General features: G+C 37.3%; 1 pseudogene; it reads left to right on the top strand.

Moving 5' to 3' along the window:
- The first annotated feature begins 7,969 nt into the window (after positions 1-7,969).
- Positions 7,970-8,526, top strand: LOC116472284 (rRNA-processing protein FCF1 homolog; annotated as a pseudogene).
- The last annotated feature ends 2,296 nt before the right edge of the window (positions 8,527-10,822 follow it).

The raw sequence follows: 10,822 nt of genomic DNA, 5'->3' as shown, positions 1-10,822 counted from the left end.
AAGCTCTTCTCGTTTTCCTCTCTTTAAGGATTCTCCCCACCTTCCTTAGGGTCAGTTTCACAGGTGGACTCACTGTGAACCAGTGAAGCTTAAACTTCAGGTCTCCACACCTGACATGTTCCTCTCAAGGTCTTGCACTTTGTGCATACAGTCAAGCGACTTCTATCTTAAAACTTCAGGCCCCATTAAAAAATGCAACTGCCCACTGGGCACGGTGGCTCACGCCTGTAATCCCAGCACTTTGGAAGGCCGAGGTGGGTGGATCACGAGGTCAGGAGATCAAGACCATCCTGGCTAACATGGTGAAACCTCATCTCTACTAAAAATATAAAAAATTAGCTGGGCGTGGTGGCAGGCACCTGTAGTCCAAGCTACTTGGGAGGCTGAGGCAGGAGAATGGTGTGAACCCGGGAGGTGGGGCTTGCAGTGAGCAGAGGTCATGCCACTGCACTCCAGCCTGACAACAGAGGGATACTCCATCTCAAAAACAAAAAACAAACAAAAAACAAAAAAACTGCATCTGCCACTGCCCAGTTTAGCTGCACCCTCATGGCTGCCTGTTCCTGTTAACTATTGTTGCATAACAAATGACCCTGAAATGTAGTGGTTTAAACAATAACCATTTTATTGTATCATTTATGGGTCAGAAATTTGGGCAGAGCTTTTTTTTATTGTTGACCAAGATCTCTTGGTGGTATTCAGCTGGTAGATGTGTTGGTCTGGAGACCCCAAGACAGGTTCAGTCACATGTCTGATTCCTTGGTGTGGATGGCTGGAAGGCTGGGCTCAGCTGGACGGTTAATTGGAGCACTTCCATCATGGTATCCTCAGGATATCAGACTTTTTACATGTTGACTCAGGGTTCCAAGGCAGATGTCCCAGAGAGCAAAGTGGAAGCTACAGGGCCTTTTGTGACCTAACCTCATAGGTCAGAGAATGTGACAAGAGTGTATTTGCAAGTTATTGACACTCAAGTCACACTGACTTAAAAAGAAGGAATTTTCTCCTTTTTTTCTTCTTCATAGTAATGACAATAATAATTACAGACATTTACAACTAAAATTTCCAGAGTTTATCTTAGGAAAAGTCGGAACCAGGTGCTCAAACACCATCACCTGAGCTGCTTTTCTCCATCTCTTAGATCAGCTGTACTCTAAGTTGTCTTCATGTCAGGCAGACTTTCTCCAAATGAAGTGCAAATGGCCATCGGTGACCTCAGCTTGCATTCTACTTTCTCTTTTGTAGTTAAACAAAACATCTTGGAAATGACTCATTGACTAGACTTTTGTCATCTTTCCATCCCAGAACCAAAGGGAATGGGACCTACTGGAAAATTAAGCTTTCAGGATAGCTGAATGTTTGCCCATTTCAGCCCTAAATTGTCTTTGTCTTAGCATTTTAGGGTAGGAGCTTTAGAAGGATGTTACTTGCTTTTCCATTTTCTTTTCCGAAGCCTACTGAGATGCTCCAGGTGTTCTTTGATTCAGCATCTTGTGATGTGCCGTAACAGGGTCGTGGGATCTTATTAGAGTGAGGGTTCACTGGCTTTGGCACTAAGAAATGCTTTTCCAATGTGTTTTTTATTTTAAAAACTTTTTACTATGAAAAATTTCAAGTGTATAAGAAAGTAGAGAATAGTATAATAAATCTGAATATTTGTATACTAATATCATAACTTTAATAACTATTTAACATTTTGTCATATTTATTTCACCTTAGTTTTTCTTTGATGTATTTAAAAGCAAATTACAGACATTGTGAAATGTCACTCTGAAATACCTCAATATGAATACCTCATCCCTAAAACATGAGGACATTTTCTTACAAAGCCACAGTACATTAGTATACTATCAATATTAAAAATAATCCCTTTATATAACCTAATACTCAATGTATATTAACATATATCTAATTGCCCCAGTTGGAAATACTTTTTAAATTTAACAATTGATTTGTTCAAACCAGGATTTGGTTGCCTGTAGCAGACACTGTCAGAGCCCCACCCATAGCCCTTGACCTTTCAGTCTACTGATTTCCAACATCCAAGATCAGTTTCTCTGTGCCTAAAGGCTTCCATTCTAGAACCACAAAAGGGAGAGACATACCAGGGTTGTAATGATGGGACCCATCCTTCCTAGAGAAGGCAATAAGAAGGATCATTGTTTGTAGAATATTTAAAACAATAATAATACTAAAAGTTGGTCTGCTTTTTAAGTTATTACCATTTCCCAGCAATTCTGAACAATGTCAGAGATAAAATATTTCTCACCTCAGAGAACTTTTGTTGGTGGTCTAAATTCTAAACAATCCCTGCAGTGATTGTTAAGTTTAAATTATGTGTGTGTGTATACACACAAACACACACACTATACATATTTCTTTGTTTATATATATCACAAATTGTCACAACTATTTTTTTTTGTTTACATACAGTAAAATTGACTTTTTCATAGTACATTTCTAAAAGGTTGATGAATGTATATATTTGTCTAACCACCATCACAATCAGGATTCAGAACAGCTCTGTCACCCCAGAAAGCTTCCCTGTGCTGCCCCTTTATAATCAAACCCTCTCCCCTACCCCTAATCTCTGGAAACCACTGATCTGTTCTCTGTCTTTACAGTTTCTTATTTTCCAGAATGTTACACAAATGAAACCAGACAGTATGTAGACTTTGAGACTGGCTTCTTTCACTTAGCATAATCCCTTTGCGATCCATCCAAATTGTTGCACGTGTCAATAGTCCATTCCTTTTTATTGCTGAATAATATTCAGTTGTATTGATCTATCACTATTTGTGTATTCATTCACAGTTACAGGACATTTGGGTTGTTTCTGTTTTTGGAAATTACCAATGAGGTTGCTATAAACATTCACAAACAGGCTTTTGTGTGATCACAAGTTTTCATTTCTCCAGGTAAATACCTCCCCAATCCTAGAGGAGTTTCTGCATCTAATCTACTTTCTGTCTCTATAAATTTGTTTAGTCTGGACAATTCATATAAATAGAATCATACAATATATGGCCTTTTGTGACTGGCTTCTTTCACTTAGCATAAATGTTTTCAAGGTTCATCCCTGTTGTATCATGCATCAGTTCATCATTCCTTTTCATAGCCAAACAATATTCATATATATATTCATATATATATAAATATATAAAATTTATCCGTTCATCAGTTGATGGACATTTGGGTTGTTTCCACTTTTTGGCTATTATGAATACTTCTGCTATATGTGTTCATTCTCTTGGTATATACTTAGGAGTGGAATTGCTGGGTAATTTTTCTCTATGTTAACCTTTGGAGGAACTACCAAATTTTTTTTACACAGCAGCTGCATCATTTTACATTCCCACAAGCAGTGCAATAGGGTATCAGTTTCTTCACATCCTCACCAACACCTGTTTTTGTCTGTTTTTTTTTTTTTTTTTTTTTTTTTCGAGACAGAATCTCACTCTGTCGCCCAGGCTGGAGTGCAGTGGTGCAATCATAGCTCACTGCAGCCTTGACCTCTGGGCTCAAGTGATCCTCTCACATCAGCCTCCTGAGTAGCTGGGACTGCAAATGCATGCCACCATGCCCAGCTAATTTTTAAATTTTTTGTAGACATGTGGTCTCCTTATGTTTATTTGCCCAAGCTCATCTTGAACTGCTGGACTCAAGCAATCCTTCTGCCCCTGCCTCCCAAAGTGATGGCCTTATAAGTGTGAGCTACTTTGCCTGGAAATTTTTATCTATCTTTTTAATTCTAGCCATCCTAGTGGGTGTGAAGTGGCATCTCGTTGTGGTTCTGATTTATATTTCCTGACAATTAATAATGTTGAACATCTTTTCATGTGCTTTCTGGCCATTTGTGTATCTTCTTTGGAAAAATGTTTATTCAAGTCATTTGACTACTTTGAAATTGTATTTGTTTTTTTACTACTGAATTGTAAAATTTATTTATATCTTCTAGATACAAGCCCCTTATCAGTTAGATGACTTACAAGTATTTTCTGCCATTCTGTGGTTTGTCTTTTCACTTTCTTGGTGGTGTCTTTTGTAACACAAAAGTTTTGAGTTTTGATGAAGTCCAGTTCATCTGTTTTTTTTTTTTTCTTTTGTAGTTTGCATTTTTTGTATCACATCTAAGAAGCCACTACCTAGACCAAGGTCATGAAGATTTACATCTAGATTTTCTTCTTCAAAGAGTTTTATAGTTTTAGCTCTTATATTTAAGTTTTTAATTCATTTTGAGTTAATTTTTGCATATGTATGAGATACTATCTTAATTCATTCTTTTACATGTGAATATCCAACTGTCCCAGCATTATTTGTTGAAAAGACAATACCTCAAAGGATAAATGCTTGAAGAGATAGGTACTCCATTTCCCATGATGTGATTATTACGCATTGCATGTCTATATCAAAATATCTCACATACCAAATAAATATATACCTGATATGTACCCACAAAAATTAAAAGTACAAAGATTTTAAAAAGAAAGATTATTCTTTTCCCATTGAATTTTCTTGGGACCCTTGTCAAAACTCAGTTAACCCTGAGAAGAACTTTGACAATGAAAGACAACAAAAAACCTAAATGAAAATAATCCCTCAATTAACCATAAATGTGAGGGCTTATTTCTGAACTCCCAGTTTATTCTATTGATTTATATACCTATCTTTATACCAGTACCACACTGTATCAATTACTGTATATTTGTAGTAAGTTTGAAATTGGGAAGTATGAGTCTTCCAACTTCTTTTCCAAGATTGTTTTGACTACATGGTGTCCCTTGAATTTCCATATACATTTTAGAATCAGCCTGTCAATTTCTACAAAGTAGTTAGCTGGAAACTGATGTGAATAGCATTAAATTTGTAGATAAACTTGAGAAGTATTACCGTCTTAACAATGTTAAGTCTTTCATCCATGAACATGGGATGTCTTTCTATTTATTAGGGTCTTCTTTAATTTCTTTCAACAATACTTTGTAGTTTTCAGAGTATAAGTTTTGCATTTCTTTTGCTAAATATATTCCTAAGTATTTTACTGTTTTTGATATTGCTGTAAATTGAATTGTTTCCTTAATTTCATATTTGGATTGTTCTTTGCAAATGTATAGAAATATGATTGATTTATGAATATTGACCTAGTATCCTGCATCCTTACCAAACTAATTTGTTAGTTCTAATTGTTTTAAGTGGGTTCCTTACGATATTCCTTTTACAAGATTATGTCTTTTGAAAACAGATAGTTTCACTTATTCATTTCAAATCTGGATGCCTTTTATTTCATTTTCTTGCCTAATTTTCCTGGCTAGAACCTTCAGTAAAATGTTAAATATAAGCAGCAAGACTGGATATCCTTGTTTTGTTCCTGTTCTTCAGGTGAAAGCATTTCATCTTTCCCCATTAAATATCACGTTAGTTATTATTTTTTGTAGATGTCCTTTATCAGGTTGAAGAAGTTTCCTTCTATTCTAGTTTACTGAATGTTTTTATTATAATGAGGTGTTAAATTTTATAAAATGTTTTTTTCCTGCATCAGTTGAGAAAATCATATGGCTTTTATCATTTACTCTATTGATATGGTATATATATATATACATATATATATATATACACACATATATATATATATATACATATATATATATATTAAATTTTTTTTTTTTTTTTTTTGAGATGGAGTCTTGCTCTGTTGTCCAGGCTGGAGTGAAGTGATGTGATCTCGGCTCACTGCAACCTCCACCTTCTGGGTTCGAGTGATGATTCTGCCTCAGCCTCCCAAGTAGTTGGGACTACAGGCACATGCCAGCATGCCTGCCTAATTTTTGTACTTTTACTAGAGATGGGGTTTCACCATGTTGGCCAGGTGGTCTCAGACTCCTGACCTCAGGTGATCTGCCTGCCTCAGCCTCCTAAAGTACTGAGATTACAGGCATGAGCCACTGCACCCTGCCATGATATGGTATATTCTATTAATTGGTTTTCAAATTTTAAAGCAACTTCATAATCTTGGGTTAAATCCCACTTGCTCATGGTGTATAATACTTTCTGTATGTTGCTGAATTTAGCCTGTTAGTATTTTGCTGAGAATTTTTAAGTCTATATTCATAAAAGATATCGGTCTATAGTTTTCTTTTCTTGTGATGTCTTTGGTTTTAGTACCAAAATAATCTGGTCTCATAGAATTAGTTAGGAAATGGTCCCTCCTCTTTGATTTTTTGGAAAAGTTTGTGAAGAATTAGTATTAATTCTTTAAGTGTTTGGTAGAATTCGCCAATAAAACCATCTGGGTCTGGGTTTTTCTTTATGGGTAGGTTTTAATTACTAATTCAATCTCTTGTTATAGATCTGTTCAGATCTATAACATATATCTATAATAAGGAATTTGTTCATTATTATTTCTGTAAGGTCAGTAGTAATGTCCCTTCTTTCACTCCTGCTTTTAGCTTTTTTAATTCTATTTTTATTTATTTTTTTTGTGAGACAGAGTCTTGCCCTGTCACCCAGGCTGGAGTGCAGTGGCACAATCTCGGCTTACTGCAACTTCCACCTCCTAGGTTCAAGTGATTCTCCTGCCTCAGCCTCCCAAGAAGCTGGGATTAGAGACATGTGCCACCACACCTGGCTAATTTTTGTATTTTTAGTAGAGATGGGTTTTCACCATATTGGCCAGGCTGGTCTTGAACTACTGACCTCAATTTGATCTGCCCACCTCGGCCTCCCTCCCAAAGTGCTGGGATTACAGCCATAAGCCACCATGCCTGGCCCCCCTATTTCTTTTTTTTTTTTTAAAGATTTATACCGATTTGGTCTCCAATTGTTCATTACTATTATATAGATGAACATTTCATATTTGAATGCTGACATTGTATCAAGCAACTTTGCTGCATTCACTTATTATTTATAGGAGCTTTGCTTGTATATTCCTTGGAATTTCCTACATGGATAATCATGTCATCTGTAAGTACGGATAGTTTTACTACAATATTGAATAGGAGTGATGAGAATAGAGATTCTTGCTTTGTCCCATTTTGGAGTGCAAACATTCAGTCTTTCCCCATTAAATATAGTATTAGTACTGGGTGTGGTGTTCTGGGATTCAGGCTGTCTCTAAGTCCAGGCTGGGAGATATTGGAGGAATAAAAACCAAGAAAACTCACCACTATAGTAATGATTCTTCAAGTTTTGGTTTCCTTTCCCAATCCTCTTGTTACTATTTACCTTTCAGAGTCCTCAGATCGCTGCTTCATGCATTCTTTCCAGGATTTTTTGTTGCATTCAATGTGAGAGACAGGGTGGAATGTGCTTACTTCATCTTAACTGGAACCAGAACCAAATGATCACTTTTAAATTACATATTCTTCACTATGCACTGTATTCTACATGGAAGTTAATTCAGAGGAATCCCAGTTAAACAGTCCGTCCCAACATATGTAGACTCAGCATATGAGCCACATTTATTTCAAGAGTAAGTTTGTAAAGGTTTGGAACTGTGGGCACTTGCTTAGGGTGCCATTTGTTTCTCCAAACTCTGTTGTACTACATATTCCTATTTAAATGGTAGATACGAAATAAATGATAGTTTAGTGAGTTGAAGGTGAAGAATCAGAACCTGAGTTATTTAAATCTGTTACTTTATGTGCCTTCTTAGAGATTTTATTTGTGTTAAAAATTTAAAATAGTAAAACAAAGTGTGAATTCTGAGGCACAATATTTTTGTTTGGTATGCATGGTGCAGTTCACATAAAAATGGGAGATATTAATCCCAAATCTTTACTTGTCTCTTTTATAATCATTCTCTGAATCTTTATGGTGTTCACACTTTCAGAAGTGTTTTTAATGTGTGACATTTGTTCAAACTTTGTTTAAAAAATTATCCATTCGGTTGGTGATTATGGAAGAAACAGAAGTGTGGTGTGACCATAGGGAAGCAAAATAAAACCAGGAAATGTTTTTTTTTTGTTTTCATGCAACCATGAAGCGAATGCTTAGTCTCAGAGATCAGAGGCTTAAAGAAAAGGATAGATTAAAACCTAAAAAGAAAGAAAAGAAGGATCCCAGCACATTAAAGGAAAGAGAAGTTCCCCAACACCCTTCCCACTTATTTTTCCAATATAATACACAGCTCGGCCCACCTTACCACATCCTCGTTGATACCAACTTTATCAACTTTTCCATAAAAGCCAAACTGGACTTAGTGCAGTCAATGATGGACTGTCTGTATGCCAAGTGTATCCCTTGTGTAACTGATTGTGTAATGGCTGAAATTGAGAAATTGGGGCAGAAGTATCAAGTGGCTCTAAGGATCACCAAGGATCCAAGATTTGAACTATTACCATGTACACACCAAGGAACCTATGCAGATGACTGCTTAGTACAGAAATAACTCAGCGTAAGTGTTACATTATGGCCACAGTTGACTGGGACCTTAAAAGAAAAATCTGTAAGATTCCTGGAGTCCCTATCATGTACATTTCTAACCATAGATACAACACTGAATGGATGTCAGATGATTATGGGGCCCCTTGATTCTAATTCTTACAAGACACAGTTCCTCTGCCTTTCCTTCCACCAACTTTCTCTTGTTGCCAGTTCATTATTCATGCAACAGCATGAATTATTATTCTGTTGACCTATTTGCTCTATTATGAAATGAGTGGTTAAATACGCTCACTCTTTTTTTTTTTTGAGATGAAGTTTCGCTCTTGTTGCCCAGGCTGGGGTGCAGTGGCGTGATCTTGGCTCGCTGCAGCCTCTGCCTCCTGGGTTCAGGTGGTTCTCCTGCCTCAGCCTCCCAAGTGGCTGGGATTGCAGGCATGCACCACCATGCCCGGTGGGTTTTTTTTCTTTTTTTGGTATTTTTTAGTAGAGACAAATATTTTTGTATTTTTAGTACAGAAAAATATGCCTTGGCCTCCTAGGGTGCTGGGATTGCAGGCGTGGCCACCATGCCTGGCCTCCTCACTTTTTGATGCTGTTTTGAAATTGATATTTTGCCTCATAAAAATTTTAGGCCAGGCACAGTGGCTTGCACCTGTGGTCCCAGCACTTTGGGAGGCCGAGGTGGGCGGACCACCTGAGGTCAGGAGTTCGAGACCAGCCTAGACAACATGGCGAAACCCCATCTCTACTAAAAATACAGAAAAAGTTGGCCAGGTGTGGTGTCGCGTGCCTGTGGTCCTGGCTGCTGGGGAGGCTGAGGCAGAAGAGTCACTTGAACCCAGGAGGTAGAGGTTGTGGTGGGCCGGGATTGTGCCATTGCATTCCAGCCTGGGTGACAGAGTGAGAATGTCTCCAAAAAAAAAAAAAAAACTTAATGATGGTCAAAGGGTGCAAAATCTCAGACAGGAAAAATATGTTTTATACTCTTTTTGAGTTCTATTGTACACTTCTGTTATACTTTTTTTGAGTGGTGCATATACTTAATAGTGGAGTATTATACATTTCAAAATTAATGTTCTCATCACAGAAATGTGTTTGAACTGTGGTGGCTCACGCCTGTAATCCTGGCACTTTGGGAGGCCGAGGCAGGAGATCACCTGAGGTCAGGAGTTCGAGACCAGCCTGACCAACATGAAGAAACCATGTCTCTACTAAAAACACAGAATTAGCTGGACGTGATGGCGCATGCCTGTAATCCCAGCTACTTGGGAGGCTGAGGCAGGAAAATTGCTTGAACCCGGGAGGCAGAGGCTGCGGTGAGCTGAGATCTTACGATTACACTCCAGCCTAGGCAACAAGAGCGAAACTCTATCTCAAAAAAAAAAAAAAAAGAAATGTATTTGAAGTATTGGGTATGTTAACTAGCTTGATTTAATTATTCTACATTGTATCCACAATTTATGTCATCACTTTGTAACCCATAAATTTATACAAATATAAATTGTCAATTTACAATAAAAAATTTTTGTTGCATCTTTTTAGAAAAAAACATTATCCATTCTTTTCAATCTCTCCTCATCTATAAAAAATGCTGCCAAATGTAGTTATAACAGTGAAACAGATTATACCAGGCAAATTAAGTTGTGTGCACAGTAAGGACAATTTATTTTTATTTTTTTATTTAACTTTTAAGTTCAGGGATACAGGTGTGCAGGTTTTTATATAGGTAAACTCATGGCACAGGGGTTTGATGTACAGATTATTTCATCACCCAGGTACTCAGCCTACTACCCAATAGTTATTTTTTCTGCTCCTCTCCCTCCTCCTAACCTCCACCCTCTGGTAAGCCCCAGTGTCTGTTGTTTCCCTCTTTGTGTCCATGTGGCCTCATCATTTAGCTCCTACTTATAAGTGAGAACATGCGGTATTTGGTTTTCTGTTCCTGAGTTAGTTTGCTAAGGATAATGGCCTCCAGCTCCATCTATGTTCCTGCAAAGGACATGATCTCACTCTTTTTATGACTGCATAGTATTCCATGGCATATATGTACCACATTTTCTTTGCCCAGTCTTCTGTTGATGGGCATTTAGGTTGATTCCATGTATTTGCTATTGTGAATAGTGTTGCAATGAACCTATGCATGCATGCATGTCTTTATGATAGAATGACTTATATTCTTTTGGGTCGATACCCAGTCATGGGATTGCTGGGTCGAATGGTATTTCTGTCTTTAGGTCTTTGAGAAATTGCTACACTGTCTTCCACAATGAACTAATTTACACTCCCACCAATATGTAGATGTGTTCCCTTTTCTCCACAACCATGCCAGCATCTGTTGTTTTTTGACTTTTTAATACTAGCCATTCTGACTGGTGTGAGATAGTATCTCACTGTGGTTTTGATTTGCATTTCTCTAATTATCAGTGATGTTGAGCTTTTTTTC

Source organism: Hylobates moloch, unplaced genomic scaffold (genome assembly GCF_009828535.3).
Source record: "Hylobates moloch isolate HMO894 unplaced genomic scaffold, HMol_V3 SCAFFOLD_8, whole genome shotgun sequence".
NCBI lineage: Eukaryota > Metazoa > Chordata > Mammalia > Primates > Hylobatidae > Hylobates > Hylobates moloch.
The sequence above is the reverse complement of the archived record's forward strand: the minus strand, read 5'-3'. Positions and strand labels throughout refer to the sequence as shown.